Below are 20001 nucleotides of genomic sequence, written 5' to 3' on the forward strand. Positions count from 1 at the left end.
CTCAAAATTCCCAGAGTCGGCGGTGGCGGCTGACTCAGGGCCGCGAGGCTGTCCCCGTCCCTGCGGGCTGCAGCCGAGCCAGTGCCGTGGGGAAAGAGCCGTGTGACTGAGATGCAGCCGGGCTCCTCTGGGCGGGACCCCAGCCGCACCTGCTCATCCCCGGGGAGGCTCATGGCAGCGTCAGACGCAAGCTGAGGGTGGCCCACGTATTCCACTCGATGGCGGGGGGCAGTAAGACCGGTCCAGGACTGTCACTCGCAAAGCCGGACTTCTCTTTGGGAACCGTGTCTCTCTCTGCATTGCCGTGGAGTGTGTATGCCTGTGTGGCCATTGACTCTTTCAGAAGATCCCAGGCCACTGGAAAACAAACAAACAAACAAACAAGCTTCAATGTTGATGAATCGGGGGCTGATTGTACAGATCGTGGCACATACACACGGCGGAAGAGTGTATAACCGTTACAAGAGTGAGCACAACTCCCATGGGCTAATCTGGGAAGACTTCTAGGCTCTGTCACTCTCTGAGCACTTCAACCTGCAGGACCTGGGAAGCAGTAGTACCTTGTAAGGCGTATGCAGGTCATAAATAAAGATGTACGCGCCCACATTCTGTACGTTGATGTCTGTTCCCCGGGCATTATGTGGTCTGTGGCCTCCTAGAATAAAGTCTACACCTCCCAGACTGCCCTGTGGCTACGATCCGCCCAGTGGGGTGAGCATCCGGGACACGTGTGGCTTCTGGTATTGCCTTTAAGTGGAGCGGGAATGTTCCCGGGGCCCTTTTCTCCCCGCCGTGGAAGCGTGGTAGGCTCTCTCCCATCACGCAGACAAGGGAGACTGTGAGACACGGAACCAGAAGGGGCTTGGATCCCCAACCGAGAGGTAGTTACTACAGCCAGGATGGCCTGCTATGATGAGGGGGAGACATCAGCTCACGTCTTACCGATGTTCCTGTGTGTGCAGGGTCTCTTTGTTTTAGGGGTGATTTCTACCCACGTATGAGCGGAACGCCCCCCGCCCCCCACAGTTGACAGTGGTCGCCTCTGAGACATTGCAAGTGGACAAGTGAGGGGAGAGGGATTCTTACTATCTCACTGTTTTACCTTACGTGATATTTTTTAAATGTTGCGGCCAATATGCTTTGCTTGTTAATTTTATTGAAACTCGGTGCCAGAACTGAGTGACTTACCAGCCGTGGCTCACGATGCAGTCTCATCATTGGTCCACGCAGGGCCTGCTTTTATTCAGTTCATTAGTTACTTCTTTAAAAAAGCAACAAGCACCACCTGGTCACCCCACCCCCACCCCCAGCCAAGGGAGGACCTTAACCATCATCTTCACCTCACATATGCAACCCCCAGGGGTACCTGATCATTCTCCTGAATTCCTTCGGCCCTTTGCTTTTCTTCAGATATGTCTCCATTGCATCTATATGAACGCCTTAAAAGCCCACTTTCATTTTAGTTGGCTTGATCTTTGTAAAAAGGATGTCATGCCACATATAAAACTTTGAGACTATTTTCACTTAATATCGTCCACATCCACATTTTTGCAAGTTGCTGCTCTAGGTCAGAAGTCTGCAAATGTTTTCTGTAAAGGGCCACGTATGAAACATTTAGGCTCTTCAGGCCACATACATCCTATCGTATGTTCTTCTTTGTTTATTTTATAACCCTTAAAAAAATGCAAAAGCCAGGGCGCCTGGGTGGCTCAGTCGGTTGAGCGTCCAACTTCGGCTCAGGTCATGATCTCGCGGTTCGTGGGTTCAAGCTCCGTGCCGGGCTTTGCGCTGACAGCTCGGAGCCTGGAGCCTGTTTCAGATTCTATGTCTCCCTCTCTCTGCCCCTCCCCTGTTCATGCTCTGTCTCTCTCACTCTCAAAAAGGAATAAATTTAAAAAAAAAATTTTTTTTTTAAAGAAATTTGCTGCCTGGGAGACAATCTCCCCCCGCCGTCTGGCCTTATCCGTTACTCTCTGTGGTCTCCTAGCTGTTTGGTGTGGTGCTTTTCTTTTCTGTGCCTTCACAATCCCGCTCGGATGTAATTCCTTCCCAGGCATGTCCTGCCTCGACCCGCCCTGCCCGTGGAGCAGTCAGTATGAATGTGGGCTTTGGCCATAGACTTGGCCTGAGTCCAGGCTGTGCTGCTCGACCAGGTCAAGTCACCTAACAGCTTCGAACCGCAGTGTCACCTCCGTAAAGCAGTGGAGAATTACCAGGTCCTCAGCTCACTGTGCGGTGGCAAAGAGCAGGAAATCACTCCAAGCACCGAAAACGTGGAAGCGGCCGTCAGAGCTGGGGAAACGACGGCCTCTCTGGGCCTCGGTGCAAGGATCTCGTGGACACCTTTTGGGCCCTGCTGTCAGGAGGAACGGTGTCTACCTGGGCCACTCCACTCTTCATGGACTCATCAAACATCCCTTGAGCACCTGCTATCTGCCAGCTGGTCTGGGTGCTTGGAGAACAGCAGGGCGAGGGGGTGGCTAATCGTGTTATATAAGGTGGATGGGGTGGACCTCATCCTGGGGGGTGACCTGTAAGCCAAGACTTGAAACAGGTGCGAGAGGGAGAGTGTGGCTACCTGGGCGAGTGCTCCAGGCAAAGGAGAATGAATGGGAGGAGGGCCCTGAGCTGAGACTGTGAGACTGCGTCTGCCCCTGGAGGACAGCTAGCACAGAGCACCACAAACTGCTGAGGTTGGAAAAGCCAGATCCCACGGGGTGCTGCGGGCCATCGCGAGGACTTTGGCCATCACCCTGCAGGCAGTGGGGAGCCACCGCGGGGTCCTGAGCAGAGGAGTCATGCGAGGAGGCGGCCATCGGTTGAAGGTGGGGTTGGGGCGGGAGGATCTGTTCCCAAGTTCAGCCACACGACTGTCGGCGGGAGGCTTCGGTTCCTCATCACGTGGGCTTCTCGGGGGTTTACTCGTGACCTGGCAGCTGGCTTCCCCCAGAGCAAGTGATCCAAGAGAGGCAGGTAGACAGAGACAGACAAACAGAGAGACTGTCACCTTTTCCTTACTCTGTTCCTTGAGAGCAAGTCACTGAGTCCAGCCCACACTCGATAGGAGGGGATTGATTACACAAGGGAACAAATACCAGGAGGCAGGGGCCATCGGGGACAACCGAGGACACAGAGAACAAGGGTAGGGACAGAGAGATTGGTTAGAAGGTCCCTGCAGTGATTCATGGGAGGGCTGCCGGGGCATCCCTTACTAGGAAGGTCGCGGCAGAGAAGGGGGGGGCATCGCTGGGCTCTGGGTATATTTTGGTTACGGCGTCAGCAAGATTCCCTGACTGATGAGACGTGAAGCGTGAGGCGGGAAATGAGGGAAGGGGTGGCTCCAAGGGTTCTGGCCTGAGCAGCTCATAGGATGCGGTTGCCATTAACTGAGATGCTGTCATGTAGGTAGAACAGCCTGATACAGGAGGAGATATTAGAAACACAGTTTGACACAGGGAGGCCATTTGGGAGGGAAGACTGGAACGCCAGGGGGAGCAGACTGGGGTGGCTTAGCTTGGATGCATGGATTTACTGTGGTCCGGGGAGGGTGGCTTTTGGTTTTTTTAATAAGATGATACCCACAGAACATTGAATTAACATTTTAAAGTATACAACTCAGTGGTATTTAGTAATTCTCTTTTTTTTTTTTAAAGTTTATTTTGGGAGAGAGAGAGAGAGAGAGAGAGAGCTGGTCAGGGGAGGGGCACAGAGAGAGAGAATCCCAAGCAGGCTCTGCACTGTCAGCGGAGAGCCCGACGCGGGGCTCAAGCTCATGACCTGAGCTGAAACCAAGAGTAGGACGCTTACCCAACCAAGCCACCCACGCGCCCCAGTGCATTTTCGGTGTTGACAACCGTAACCTGTATCCAGTTCCAAAACATTTTTATCACCCCGGGGGGGAACCCTGGACACACTGAACAATTACTTCAGTTCCCCCCGCACCCCCTGGGAACCACTAAACTACATTCTATCTTTATGGATTTACATATTCTGGATATTCCATATAAATGGAATCCTAGGATACGTGTCAGGTGTCTCTCATTTGGCAGGGTGTTTTCACTGTTCATGCACGTGGTAGGACACATCCGTACTTCCTTCCATGGCTGGGCAATATCCTATCCCGTGGATGTGTCACGTATCGTTTCTCCAATCTTCGGTTCCTAGACGTTTGGGTTATTTCCACTCTGGGGCGATAGCGAATAATGGCCGCTGTGAACATTGGTGTACAAACGTTGGACTGCTTTCGCTTCTTTTGAGTATGCACACGGGCGTCGAATTGCTGTGTCACGTGGTATTTCTAGGGCTCACTTTTTGAAGGCTCCCCAAACTCCCAAATCACTGCCACTGCACCATTTTACATTCCCACCAACAGCGTATGAGGTTCCCCTTTCTCTGCATCCGTGTCAACACGCTTTATGTCTTTTTCATTTTAGCCCTTCTGGTGAATGAAAGTCGTACCTCGCTGTGGTTTTGATCTGCATTTCCCTAATGACTAATGATGTTGAACATCTTCTGTATTTCCTGGCCGTGTGTAGATCTTTGGAGAAGATGTCTCCTCGACATCTCTTTCGAGGGGAAGGAGAAATGTCTTTGGAGACATGTCTCCTCGAATCCTCACCCATTTCTTAATGTGCCCATTCGTCTTTTTGCTGAAAGTGTTTTTATGCCATCTGGGTACTCCTTATCAGATACGTGATTTGCACATATTGTCTCTCACGCCACAGGTTCCCTTTTCACTCTCTTGATGCTGTCCTTGGATGCACAAAAGTGTCTTATTGCAATGAGGTCCGGTTTTCCTAGTTTTTCTTTTGTGGCTTGTCTGGACAGGGTGTGTATACTTACCCAAGTTAAAAATGAGATGGCATTTTCAGAAGTAGGTACACAGAGATGCCAAGGGGGCACAAAACAAACCTTCGCTATGATTAGCAACGTCACAGGATGTTAGACAACTAGATGAGATGACTTAGGACAGAATGAGTACCTAATAAATGTTCACTTTTATGGAGTCTAGCACATGTTCGATATGTAATTTGGGGAAGAATAGGTATGGTGGAGGCAGATGCCACAATTCTTCCTCTTCGTCTCTGTCCAGAGTAACTCCACATTGTCTCGGGGGGATGGGAAAGAGAAAGTGGTTTTGGAAGCATCCATAATGAAAAGAAATTTTTAAATGGGCCTCCTTTCTGTGACATGGCAATAGTTTAAAAGTTCAGTCTTTAGGGAGGAAAATATTTTTAGGATCCTGTTTTAAAAATACCGTCAGCCCTTGATAAGATTTACACATCGTAAAGACTTAAAGCGGAGTTTATTTTAACGTTTATCTATTTTTGAGAGGGGAGAGGAGAGGGGCAGAGAGAGAGGGAGCCACAGAATCTGAAGCAGGCTCCAGGCTCTGAGCTGTCAGCACAAAGCCTGATGCGGGGCTCAAATGCACGAACTGTGAGATCACGACCCGAGCCGAAGTCGGACGTGCAAACGACTGAGCCACCCAGGCGCCCCCTTAAAGTGGAGTTTAGACACAGGCACATAGAATTCGAAATTCCTAAAATTCTCCTCCCTTATTCCTATTCTACCTCTCTGGTGAGTAGCTGTTCATTTGTAAGAGAAGAATGGCCCCTTATCTCTGAGAAGTTTGTTCTAAGGCTACTTGTGGATGTCACTCTTGGTTGTGTACCCAATGCTCATCTCCCTCTCTTCTTTGTCCATAGCAGGTAATTTGTCCCACATTTCCTAGAGGAATTCTATCACTCTGATGAGTTTAGACATTTTCCCACCCTTAGAGAGAGGATCTCAATCTTCCTAAGCCCATCAAGGAGGTTTCTCTCTCCTCCAGCCCAGTGATTATTTTAGGAATGACATTGACCCTGTTCCAGCTAATAACATAGAAAGACTGCTTCATGGCTTCTGGGGGACCTGTCCTCAGAAATAAAAAAAAAAAAAACAAATGGGAGAAAATGTTCCTCTTCTTCACTGTATGTCATTGTGTGTATAGTCAAGGCCTGGAACCGTGTTAGGCGATGTGTGACCACAATAGGAATCTATCGTGTCCAATATGGTGGCATAGAGAATACCTGGGTCTTCGGCTGGTGTTAGTGAGCAGACTAGCCAACTTGGATTTGTCCCATCTTCAGACTTCTTCATAGATCGGTGATAGCAAGTGTCCTTTCTGTTTAGTATACTTTCAGTTAAGTGTTCTGTTGCTTATGGCTAAAAAGCGTCCTAAACGATGCATTGTTTTGGGAGAAAACCCACACAGGAGATCCATGGTGGAAGGGGCACCCACATCATTGGGCCGGTGACTGAATCAGTCTGTAGGACCAATGTGGTGAAGAGGTCACCCTTCAACTGCCCAAAGACTGATGAAGAAGAAAGTCAGCAAAACTCTCATCTTTCTCTGGTAGGAGTTTGTAGATGGGCAAGATCGGGAGTAAAAAGGGGGAGATTCGATCCTTTCTGAAATAAGAAAGCGTGTGGAAAGGGTGAATAAAATACATAAAAGCAGACATTCAGAGCTCCCAGATGCTATGATGCGTCTGGACATGTTCCTCTTCTCATTCTGTGAATGAGGAGGGAGGAAGAAAAAGCAGTCAAACAAGAAGTGCTTGAACCACTTTAGATCCTGAGCAAATTAAGTGTTTATATGGCACAGTGGGGGGTTGGGGGGGCGGGGAAGAAGAAGATTAGAGCCTGCGCAGAGCTCTGTACTAATCAGGGTTCTCCGGAGAAACAGAGCCAACGGGGTACAGATATGTGTAGAAAGCTGTTTGTTATAAAGAATTAGCTCACGTGATTATGGAGGCTGACAAGTCCCAAGATCTTCTGGGCCAGTCAACTAGCTGCAGACCCAGGAAAGCTGACGTTTTGGTTCATGTCTGAAGGCGGGAAAAAACAGGGCCACCCGGCTCCAAGGCAGTCCGGCAGAAGGAATTCACTCTTATTCAGGGAGAGTCTATGTTTTGTTCTATTCAGGCTTTCAACTGATTGGATGAGGCCCCCCTGCATTCGGGAAGGCCGTCTGCTTTACTCACAGTCTATTAGTTTAAATGTTGAACTTACCCAGGGGCATCGGGTTGGCTTAGTCGCTAGGTAGAGCACACGACTCCTAATCACGAAGGTCGGGAGCTGGAGCCCACGTTGGACATGGAGCCTACTCTGAAAAATTAAAAATAAGGGGCACCTGGGTGGCTCAGTTGGCCGAGCGTCCATCCAGCTTTTCCTTCGGCTCAGGCCATGATCTCACGGTTTGTGAGTTCGAGCCCCACATCGGGCTCACTGCCGTCAGCCTGTCAGCGTAGAGCCCGCTTCAGATCCTCTGTCCCCATCTCTCTGCCCCTCCCCCACTCACGCCCTCCCCCAAAGAAATAAATATTCAAAAAAAGAAAAAATAAATAAATGTTAAACTTATCCGGGGGCGGGGGGGGGGGGGACCCTCATAGAAATATCCAGAATAATGATTGACCAGATATCTAGGCCATTTGTGGCCTAGTCAGGTTGACACATAAAATTAACCATAATACAGCAGCAACAGCTATTCTCTAAAAATGCAGTCCCTGCTCCTTCCCATAAGCTATCCTTAGACCCCTCACTTTTTATGGTGGTCAACAAAGCACCTCTCGGTTTGGAACATTGATGCGAACATTAAGGGTGTCTACCTTCCTCATCCGGCCACTTGGAGCAGCCCTTTGACCACGCTTCGCTGTGAATTTCCCTAGTTTTCTGCGGAAGTTTTCTGCGGACGTTTGTGTGACACTGGACAGATTTCCATGGCCAGATGTTTCCCACCGCTTGTTACTGAATCTGTAGTCAGGAAAACACGGGCCAGGGGAGCGGGGCGACAGGTCTTCCTTCAGTGTGCTAGATTAATGCTCTCCCTGCACTCTGAGCGCCCCCACTGTGCGGGGGTCACTTTCCGCATCATTAAATTACTGGCTCATTAGAAGCTATTTCTTATTTATCTTTGGGTCCCTCCTGGGTCCCCCAGAGATGCACTGCACAGGACGGACATTTGGGAGATATTTGTTGACCTGGATATTAAAGTCTGCAGCTCTTTGCAGCTGAGCTCTGCATGACCAAGTTTCACCGCTCTCCAAATCTCTGAAAACATTTTCGCCGGCCCCTGCTTTTCCTAAATCACTGGCAAATGCGAGGGGTTGAGGGGGGGCGCCGACTGTGGAATCAGAAAAACCTGGGTTCAGACTCCAGCTTTAGCAGTTACTGAGTGACCTCAAGCAGGTTTCTTAAGCCTCAGACTGTTTTTCTTCTGTTAAAAAAAAAGGGGGGGGGGTGCATTTCAGTCCCAAGTGATGCCTGGTCCAAGTCATCTGATTCCGATTTCTTTCGTGTAAGTTGTGGACAACGGAGAGCATTGCAAATCACTTCTGTCTATAGACATGCAAATCACGTTCTGTCCTGTTGAGATCCCACCCACGCCTCTGGCCCCGTGGAAGAGTGAGTTAGCCCCCCGTTTGTCATTCATTCCGTAGTCGTTCTGGAGCTACAACAGTGTCTTCCTTTGAATGAATTGTAACATTTGCTTGGTTCCCTCGTGAAGAGTAAAATTAGCATTTTTATCATATGCGCATTTTATATCTGCATGCCAGTCCTGGCTCTCCTTAAAGAAAAAGTCGCCTTGGGGCGCCTGGGTGGCGCAGTCGGTTAAGGGTCCGACTTCAGCCAGGTCACGATCTCGCGGTCCGTGAGTTCGAGCCCTGCGTCAGGCTCTGGGCTGATGGCTCGGAGCCTGGAGCCTGTTTCTGATTCTGTGTCTCCCTCTCTCTCTGCCCCTCCCCCGTTCATGCTCTGTCTCTCTCTGTCCCAAAAATAAATAAAAAACGTTGAAAAAAAAAAAATTAAAAAAAAAAAAAGAAAAAGAAAAAGTCGCCTTTATGATACTCATCTATAAAATTGGGGGGCGGGGGTGGTGATGACAGTGATCTCACAGGGTCGTTTTAATGATCAAATTCAGTATCCCCCTGCACTCGACCCTCCTGGCTGTGTTCTTCAGGACGCGGTCCTTGGCTCTGTGGAATCGGAAGTCAGGTTGTGCTGCTTCCTGGCTCAGAGTACTGCTGTGGCTCTCGGTTCACAAGTCCGCGTCCCCGCGACCTCCCTATGTCCTCAGGTCCCCCGCACACTCCGTTCACGCCTTTCCAGCAGCATAGGCCTCTTCGCTGTTCTGCAAACACACGCGGGTGCTCCTGTCTCAGGACCTTGGTAAAGGCGGTTCCCTTTACCTGGATTACTTTGCCCTCAGTCATTGACATGGCTAATTGCTCACTTCAGGTCTTGACCCATCAGTCGCCTCCCCAGGAGGCCTCTCCTAGCTGCTGTCTAGACTTTCAACCGAGCCACCTCCCCCAGCTGACACTCTCTGTGCCTTCGTCCTGCCTTGTTCTCCTGGCACTGACCACTTCCCCCAACAGCCTGCGTGTTATACTCATTTACTCCGTGCGTTTACTGCCTTCCTCTCTAGCGTGTAAGCTCCATGAAGGCAGGGATTTTTGTCTGTTCCGCTCACTGCTGCGTCCTCGGTGCCTAGAGCAATACCTTGCACATGGTAGGCCCTCGATAAATGAATGCTGTAGGGTAATTCACATAAAGCCCTTCTCCCCATAGCACACAGGAAGGGCCCCCCCCACCCTCCCCTCCCCCCCAGCACCTGCCGCAGGAACAATATAAAAGATGGTGAGGAGCACCAGGGTGGAGGGAGGTTGGCAGAGGAAGCGGATTCCTGAAGACATGAGAAAGGAGAAGGCACTTTCAGGAAACCTGAGGGAGGGGGGCAGACCGGGGAGAAATCTGGATTGCTGCAGTGGCCCTTGTCAGAGCGGTTTTTGATGAACTCGTGTCCGTTAGCCACCCTAGTCCCCGGCTGGCACCTGGCGTGTTCCCCCCAGTGGAAGTCAAACCCAGAAATTTGCAACAGCCTCGGTGGCGGGGGCTTGGGGGAGGAGAGAATGTCGAGGAAAAAGATCAGAAAGACTATTTGAGTCCACTCCATACATTTCTCTGCCACACTCGAGCAATTTAGGAAAATTGGCACAAATAAATGGAAATTGCTTTGCACTGAAGTGCTTGATTGCAGGAATGAAAGATAATTTTTCCTTGGTTAAGAGCTATTGATATGAAGGTCAGCCAATGCAGATGTGGGTGATGGATCTCTGTGACAATCCTCTGAGTCTCGCTGACTCCAGGGTTTCCTGGCTCTGTGTGGCACCATGCTGTTTGTGTAGATGCCATGCTTTTAAAACCTCGGAACCATTAACGAGCTGCCCTCAAAAAGGATCATCATTTCAATCCTAGCAACCCTACTTTTGAGAACCATGTTTGACTTTTATTGATTCACCTTGGAACCACAAACTAGATGTTGTTCATAAAATAGTTGGGAAACCAATGGAAATTTTTTTTTTTTTTAATCTCCCTTTCAATTAATTCCTCTGCTAATTAGTTTTAACTTTAATTGATTTTGAGACCCATTTTGAGACACTTAACACTGGCAGGCAGCCACTTCCGTCTCATCTCCTTCAGAGAACTCATCCAATTAAAAATACATTACAACATTTTCATGCAAAGGAATTGGGGCGCCATTTTGTTTTTTAAAAGCTCCGTACCTTAACCACTATGGCTGTGTTACATCAGAACCAGTGTGTGAGTTTGCTCCAACTCAGAGATTCTCTCCCTTGCTAAATGATAGATCTACAACCAGAACCCGTCCTTCTGGGCCTGTCAGCCAGAACATTTGTCCTTCAACTGAAGCCAGTGGGGTCACATTCCTGATGGCACCCTGCATATTATGGGCATTCTAACCTCCAGAGAGGCAGTGTCCGTTCATTTCTTCACTCGTTACTTCCATCTTTCATCACTATTTACTGAAAGACACTATGACCTAGGTCCTACCCAGGTCTGTGCTAAGATAGCAGCCCTCAGCTACACATGGCTACCGAATACTTGCAACGTGACTAGTCCTCACTGAGTTGTGCTAGCATTAGAAAAAAACCATCAGACTCTGAAGTCACAGCATGGGGGAAAATATGTAAAAATATCTCAGCGATGTTGCATGTCGGTTACAAGTTGAGATCATATTTTGAGTACGTTCTTACAAATTAAAAATGCTATTACAATTAACCCCACCTGTTTCTTTTTAGATTTCTCATGTGGCTACTAGAAAGTTTTAAATTGTGTATGTGGTTCACGTTACATTTCCAGGGAGTGGTGCTGGTAGGTATTGGGGATCCAGCAGAAAACAACACAAAAGAAAAATCCATACCTTCGAGCAACTTCCAATCCAATGGAGACAGTATAGAACTCAAAAAGAGGAAGAGAGAGAGAGAGAGAGAGGAAGGAAGAAGGAAGGAAGGAAGGAAGGAGAGAAGGAAGGAAGGAAGGAAGGAAGGAAGGAAGGAAGGAAGGAAGGAAGGATTAAAATGTATAGTATGTCAGATTGTGATGAGTGCTATGGGGGGGAAAATAAAACAGGAAAGGTGGCTGGAGAGTGGGAGGAGAAAGGCATGTTATTTAACTAGGGAGGTCATCTTACCAAAGATGAGACCCTTCTGGAAGGGAACAGCCAGTGAGTGCTAAGTGAGTCTACTTTGCAAGAGGCCAATGCAGGGAAGAAAAAGTTAATTAATAGCATCCCTGTTGGTCAGGACTCTTAAGCTGGCAAAAACTTGTACCAGGTTAAGGAAAAAAGGGACAGTTTGGCTTCTATCTGTAGCACGCAGACATAGACCAGGGGTGATCAAACTCTAGCTGCATGAGCATTACCTGGTGGGCTTCTTGGAACCCAGATGGATGGCCCCTGTCCCCCAAAGGTTCTGATTCAGCAGGTCTGGGCGGGACCCACGAATCTGCATTTCGGGGAAGTTCCCAGGTGCTGCCGCCTCTGCTGGTGGCCCAGGACCACCTTTTGAGCATCACTGTGTTAGGTAACACCTAACACCTTTGCCAAACCAACAACTGGAAGAATAAACATGCCATTCGTAACGTGGCGATGGCAGCAGTGAACAGTGGTGCGGAGAGCAAGCAGGGGTCGTCTCAGGCAAAGAGGAATCGGGAATGAGGAATCTGTGGCAAGGTTATTCTCCTTGAGGGGAAGGCGGGATCTATCAGGCAGATACTTAAGCAGTGCTGTTTAGACCATTGCTGATGGATTGGTTTAAGATTCCATTTCTGGGAGAGCAGAAACTGTAATGAAGTTTAAGTCTCAGTTTGGTGATGAGGGGCTTAGCATAAGTGGCTCCATTTGGGACCTGCTGTCTGGTTTTCAACAGGGGAGAGGGGCGGGAGGCTGGGAGGCTGCTAATGTCCGTTATAAGCCTTGTGGCACCGTTTGGCCCTTAAAAACTCCATGCAGGTGTTATTTTGATAAATAGAGAAGGTGGATTTTCAGAAGGAGCATGCATGAGCAAAGTGGTACTTGTCATTGGGCACTAGAAGGTTGCTACTGTGCATTCCTGAGAAGTGGCAATGCATCACAGGGCTATCCTCCACGTGGAGCCTGGCCCCAAGGTGAGCCTCCCCAGGGTGACTTCCTGGGCGCTTCCTGCCACGCGTGGCTTATCGCTGTCCGCAGAGGGGCACCGGGGGCATGCTGACCTTGGTCTATGCCCAAGGAGGAGGAAGAAATGCTTTGGCTCTAAAATGTTCTCCAGTGACACGTTGGGTCATTCAATTACAGAGGGGAACTTCCGGGGGGATCCACTAAAGGGTGACTCATAACCTCAGTCTGGAGCCAATACCTCCCCCCCGCCCCCCCGCTGCCCCTGTCCTGCCTTTGCCTTGAGGTTCTTTCTCATCACTCCCGTGCAACTGCCCCCCTGGGAAGGCATGACAGAAGAAGAGTGGGGGGCACAGGGAAGGAGGCATGGAGGGGACGGTTTGGAGTAGATGCTCAGAGCTTCGGGCAGGCTGCTCTTCTCCCCGCGGGTGAATTTTCTGTACCTCCCCCAGCACCATCAGCCAGATGCTCTAGGGCTCAGATCAGAGAAGACTTACTTAGATTATAGGGTATGATATTGTGATTTATAAATAAGAAATATACATTTGATCTTCCTCCCAGTTTCTGGTACTGAGCTCCTAAAACCCGTGGAATTTCCTGGAATGAAAGCAACAAGGATGTGTCTTATTATGTTAATGAGGTGACTTTTGGAATGCACCTTTTGGGGGGGGACTGGTTGCCAGGGAAACCACTCCCAGGATTGGAGGGTTAGGACTTCCAGTCCCATCCCCCCCATCCCCCTGGAGGGAGAGGGTCTGGAGGTCAACTCAATAGTCACTGAGCGATGATTGAATCAATCCTGCCTGTGTAACGAAACCTCCATAAAAAACCCAAAAGGACAAGATTTGGAGAGCTTCGGGGTGAGTGAACATGGGGTTCCTAGGGAGTGACACACACCTGCACAGGGCGTGGAGGCCTCGTGGCCCAGGCCTCTCTTCCATCTGTTCCTGAGCTAGAACCTCTCCTAATAAACCGGCGATGTAGCAATTGAAGTGTTTCTCTGAGTTCTGTGAGCCGCTCTAGCAGATTCATCAAACCCAGGGAGGAGGTGGTTAGAGCCTACAATCTATGGCCAGTCTGGTCAGAAGCACGGGGGACAGCCTGGACTCGTACCTGGCATCTGAAGGGTGGTGACAGACTGTCTTGTGGGACTGAGGCCTTCACCTGTGGGATCTGCTATCTCCAGGTAGATAACGTCAGAATAGAGTTGAATTCGAAGACACCCAGCTGGAGTTACAGAGTTGCTTAAGGGCGTGGGGGAAGGAACCCCACATGGGGACTGAGCGGCAGAATCCTTTATGGGATGACTCCCTTTGCCCGGGACTGAGGTGGTGCCGGGACACGGGATCTCCCAAAAGCAGGAGGCGAACCAAGGCAAGGTGGTCACCCCGTGAGACATCATTGTGGGTGTGTACTAAGATTTACCTGCGGGCTGTCCATTGTAGCACTGTATAATGGCGAACAATTTGAGCGCACAGTAATTCAACAAATATTTACTAGGCATCTAGTCTGTGCTAGGGACTATCCTAGGTGGTGGGAGTAAGCCATGATCAAAAGAGACACAAATGTCTAATCATACTAAATAAAGTATGGTATAGCCATATCATAGACCATTAAACGCCCCCCCCCCCAAAAAAAAAACTGCTAAGGGAGAATGTTAAATTACATCCAAGGTGCTTTTGATATAAGTTCAGGAAAACAGATGTAGTGGACCTCATTTGTTTTTGTCTGCCTTGCATTTCTTCTCCCTTTTATCGGTGACACCTTTGCTTTGGAGAACTTCCCTGCTCTCATCCCGGGGACTTGGGAAAGGAGCGGTCATTCAGGATGGGCATCTATGTGTAAAGCCATCCTGTAGGTTGTTGTGACTGGACGTTGCACAACCCTAGGCTACAATGTAAACACGCTCCCACAGGTTATGCAGTGTACAACCTGAACAGCTATAGCAGCGGTCCAAACATGTGCTCCAGTTAGACCAGTTGGACTCCTCTCCCCAAAATTCAGATCTGGGGTGGAATGCTGTAATGCCAGGAAATGGTTACAACTGGGTCTTCCCAATGGAAACACTCTGAACCTAGGTTTCAAGATTCACCTGACTCCAGCCTCTCAAGGCCTGATGGTTCAAATCAGTATTTGAATCGTTGAGCCTTCTCGGTGTCTTTCCAATACGTTCCTTTTTGTTATATTAGCCAGAGTTGGTTTCTGTTACTTACAGCCACACAGTTCTGACTGTTCAGCAGTTGTTGAAAGCGTATGTATAAGATTATGCCATTTGTATAAAAAATTATGTATCTGAATATATACCATGTATTATATAGAATACATTATGCCTATAGTACATATGTGTATACATGTGTGTGTGTCTAAAAAACCAGTTCTCCAGTAGTCAGATTATACATGATTTTTATTTTCCCTTTGAATATCTGTATCTTCTAAAGCTTCTACCGTGAGCACATACTACCTTTTTTTTTTTAAAGTTTAAGAGAGAGAGAGAGAGAGAGAGATAGCAGGGAGGGGCAGAGAGAGAGAGAGGGAGAGAGAGAGAGAGTCCCGTGCAGGCTCCATGCTGTCAACCCAGAGCCCAACGCAAGGCTCTATCCCGCCAATTGTGAGATTATGACCAGAGGGGAAATCAAGAGCCGGAGGCTCACCCGACTGAGCACCCCAGCACATATGACTTTTTAACAAGAAAAGTTAAAAATTAAACTGCTTGTAGCTCACACCTAGCAGAGACCATAGGGATTTTAAGCCAAAGCCCTATTTATAAGTAAATTTGCATTTGCCTGGAATGTTCCCCAGTGACGATAATCTAAGTGGCTGTTGACAGTTGGTTGAAGATTTGGGTATTCGAATGTTGGCCATCTCTCTGCATCCAAGGATCTTAGTTTTATGCATCTCTGAAATCCATCGCTTTCGTTTGAAAAGGAGAAAAGTGGAACAATATGTATTTTCCCCTTTTCTAAGTCGGGGAATGCACAGGAAGCAATGAAATGACATGTGTGTGTAGGGATCCAGTTTTTGAACGACGAAAGCTGAGAAAATCAGGGTGCAGGGTCTCATACAATTTCCTCGCATATCTGGAGCTTTTGGGTGAGAGATAAGGAAAGCTAAGGAATGACTAGATTATGGATTTTTGGCTGAGAGATAAAGAAAGCTAAGGAACGACTGGATTATGGATTTTAAGTGCATCAAAAGTTCTGTATGCACATCTACTGTGTAGCCCGTGGAGGACTAAGGAGAGGAAACAGGCTTATGTCCCAACACAACAGGGTTGACTCCGAGGAAGGATTTGGATTCCATTGGACATATATTTACCGATGCATTTTATGCAGTGAGCCTCACGCTGTCCTGCGAGGGATTCAAAAGAAAACGTAAGGCTCAGCCGTATCCCCCTGGCAACTTGCATTAGTCTGAGGGAGATGAGAGGAGGACAAATCCAACCACATAACAGGGCCAGGGGTCGGGGCGCGGGGTACCAGGGATGCTGGATGCCGGAGAGGGGTCCGGAGTGACCCAGGAGGGATGCATGCTTGTGAGCGCTGGGCTCAGCCTGGGAGGCTGGGAAGGACTCCGGTAAATGCAGAAAAGTCTCAGAAAAGAGATTAGGGCGGGAGTCTCAAAGTAGAAGCAGGGATTCAACCCACAAGTAGGCCACAGGTGTGTGTGTGTGTGTGTGTGTGTGTGTGTGTGTGTGTGTGTTAACTTGAATGACCTACCAAAAAAATTTTTTTTTAGTTGATTTATTTATTTTGAGAGAGACAGAGGCAGCATGAGTGGGGGAGGAACACGGAGAAGGAGAGAGAATCCCAAGCAGGCTTCTCACTGACAGCACAGAGCCCGATGTGGGGCCCGCGCCCACAAACCGTGAGATCATGACCTGAGCAGAAATCAAGAGTTGGATGCTTAACCGGGTGCCCCCACCTACCAAAATTTAAAAATTGATGTTGTGCGTATTATTACAGTGTCCGATTTTCTTGACAACTGCAGAACTCCAGAGAATCTCAGCTCACGAACATTCCTGCGGGGCGAGGTGGAGAGGCAGGGACCCTCTAAGTTGCCACGGTCCCCGCCCTTCTCCCCAGATGAGGCTGCGAGGTTGGTTGCCCTTTACCATCTTGCACGAAGCCCACTTGGTTTTTTTGATTTTTGCCTTCGAGACCCCTGCAGACATTTGAGTTTGAGAAGGAAGCAGCCCCAGAGTGGGAGTGAGCGGGGCGCACTTAGGGTCGGAGAGGAGACTCGTCTAAGGTCAGAACATAACAGGAGATCAGGAGGAAGGCCAGCCTGCCAGCCTAAAGCATATAGACCTGGTGGAGGAGACACGTAAGAGCCGTTAGGAGTTGTCAAATCGTGAACACGCACGGGCGCTGGCAGAACCTGCAGTCAAGGATAAGGCACGTTGCACCTCTGGGTCAAGGTGACCCCAGTATTCACTTTGGAGCCCAACAGCTGTGGATTCATGCTGTGGCCACAGATTGCCCGTGACCCTGAGAAAAGCATTTTAAAATCTCTGAGTCTGCCCCAAACCTTCTAAAGCAGTGACGGAAATAATGTCTACTGGTAGTACCGTGGGGATTAAACAAGACAGGCGAAGGGCTTGGCACAGGGCCTGGTTCCTTCGTTATTGTCATCATCATCTTTAGTGACATAGAATGGTCTAGAACAGTGGTTGCTGGGGGGGGGGGGGGGGAGGGGATGTTCCCCTGGGTACCTGTGGCAATATCTGTAGATATTTTTGTTGTCATACTGTGGGGTTGGAGGGGGCACAGGATGCTATTGGCAGCACGTGGGTAGGATCCTGGGGAGCCACTAATCATCCTACAACGCCCAGAAGAGCTCCCACATCAAAGAATCATCCAGCCCGAGTGTCCACGGGGTGGAAATGGAGCAGGCTGGGTCTAGAACGGGGCTTCACCAGGACCAGCTACACAGAGCCACCCAGCAAAGGTGCTAAGAACACAGATTTTTCTGTCCCTCCTCCCAGATTCTGTGCCAGCCTGTCCGGAAGCTGGCCCCGCAATTCACCTCCTGGTCAAGTTGCTGGAAGTCCTGACCCTCTGCCAGGTTCGGCAGCCACCTGCCTAAAGGTAGCAGCTTCTCATGCCCTTCTGATGCCCTCCAGCACCAGGTGTCTTTTGCGTATGTAAATATGTCTCTCAGGCCGGGGTGTCTGTGGTCCACTGCAAGGGACAGGTTTGGGCAGTCTGGTTTGGATTAGCAGATGCGTAAATCTGTTTGTAAAAGAGGAATATAGAAGAGGACCCGAACCTGCCCCGGTCCCTCATCCAGGCAGCGGCTTGGTGTGACGAACCCTAAAGTTGCGTGCGAGAAAGCCCCACACCATCCCTACACATCAGCGTCCGGGCTCTCAGGCAGGTAAATTACCATGTTCTTAACATCTCACCAGTACCCAGAAGGGACCTGAAGAATGGAAAAACTCCTGCCTCTCTTTGGAAATTTTTGATCTTCTTCTTCTTCTTTTTAATTTACTTTGAGAGGAATGGGAAAGGGACAGAGAGAGAGAGAGAGGGAGAGAGAAAGAGAATCCCAAGCAGGCTCCATGATGTCAGCACAGACCCCAACACGGGGCTTGAACTCACAAACCATGAGATCATGACCTCAGCTGAAATCCAGAGTTGGATGCTTAACCAACTGAGCCACTCAGGTGCCCCTATGATATTTTACTTCCAAAAAATTTTTTAAAATGTTTATGTTTGAGAGAGAGAAAGGTCAGGGTGGAGGAACAGGCAGAGAGAGAAGGAGACACAGAATCCGAAGCAGGCTCCAGGCTCTGAGCTGTCAACACAGAACCCAATGTAGGGCTTGAACTCACGGACTGCGAGATCATGACCTGAGCCGAAGTCAGATGCTTAACCGACTGAGCCACCGAGGCGCCCTACTACTAAAATAATAGTACCAAAATACCCGATCACTGTAAGCAAAGGGAAATCCCATCATTTCTGAAAGAAAATAGACCCAAGGAAGCTGTCTACCATTTTCCCCCCGTTGAAGAACATGTTGACAGGAAGGAAGCACTCTTACTTCCGAAGCCCACACCACACCACACTAAACATTCTGACCAGTGACTAGATCGTATATTAAATGTCATAATATTAATGTATATTAAATGTATAAATCTTGTAAGAGTTTTTACTTTTGAAGCTCTTGAAATCAGTCGATTACTAGAATTCATCTGATTTAAGATGAGCAGTGTTCTCTTAGGGGATCATATACACACAGGAAGTCCTCTAACGTGGAAAAAAAAAAAAAAAAACCCTAAACATAAATCACTTCCAAATGTAATGAAAATTTTGAAGGCAGAATTAAACATTGAGTGAAAATGGGTAGTGTGGCATTCCATAGATGCTTAAGCGTTTGTTTATTTCTCTTTGGCAGTTACCTCTATATGCTGAAGCCGCAACGTATTTTCGTATCTTAGACATTTTTATACATCCCTGAAAATCTTGTTGGTCTTCAGTGTTGCATCTGTAACATCCCTGGCTGTGAAAGGGATTTTTATATGTCTGTAGAGGTACATGGTTATGTGCAATTAGGCACAGAATCGGATCACTAGCATTTTTTCCGCAGTAGGAAAGAGAGAGTCTTGAACATCTGTAAGAGTAAATAGTAAGGCCCTGAGTTTTTATTGGCTTCAGAGAAGTGACAGAACATTAAAAGGCCCTTTAGGTAGAAGAAAGAATATAACTCTTCCCAGAGTCCACCTGGAAAGGCCTCCTAATTCTGAATTCATTTATGATGTCGTAGGCATCGATTACTCATACCCTGAGCCCTATAAAAAGACCAATATAGTCCTAATTCTACTATTACTACTAAACCCATATTTGTGTATGCCTTACGCTTTAATACTTATAAAGCACTTTTCACATATTATGACCAGAAATAATTTCTGTATTCACTCATCAATCCATTCGTTCATTCAACAGCCTATTACTACATTCTTAGCATGTAAGATAAAAAGATGATCCAAAGAGACATGAGTCTAGGCTTCAGGAAACTTGCAAAACACATTTTAAGCACACAGACAAATAAGAGAAAAATCACAATTGGACAAAAACATTACAAAAGAAGAACATTTTAGATCAATATATGAAAAAAGGATAAGGTATTACGACTGGCCGGGTTTTTTTCTAGGAATGCAAAATTTACTTAACAAACAGAAATCAGGGGTGCCTGGGTGGCTCAGTTGGTTAAATGTCAGACTCTTGATTTCAGCTCAGGTCATGATCTCAATGTTCATGGGTTTGAGCCCAGAGTCAGGCTCTGTGCTGACAGTGCAGAGCCTGCTTGGGATTCTCTCTCTCTCTGCCCTCCCCTGCTTGTGCTCTCTCTCTCTTTCTCTCTCCCTTAAAATAAATAAACATGAAAAAAATGAAAATCAATTAATGAAATTCATGATATTAACACATTTATGCAGCATATATAACGTCATTATATACATATTATATATAATATTACTTTTACTAGCTGGAGAAAAAACATTT

The sequence above is a fragment of the Panthera leo genome, chromosome C1 (assembly GCF_018350215.1).
Source record: "Panthera leo isolate Ple1 chromosome C1, P.leo_Ple1_pat1.1, whole genome shotgun sequence".
In the NCBI taxonomy this organism is placed as follows: domain Eukaryota; kingdom Metazoa; phylum Chordata; class Mammalia; order Carnivora; family Felidae; genus Panthera; species Panthera leo.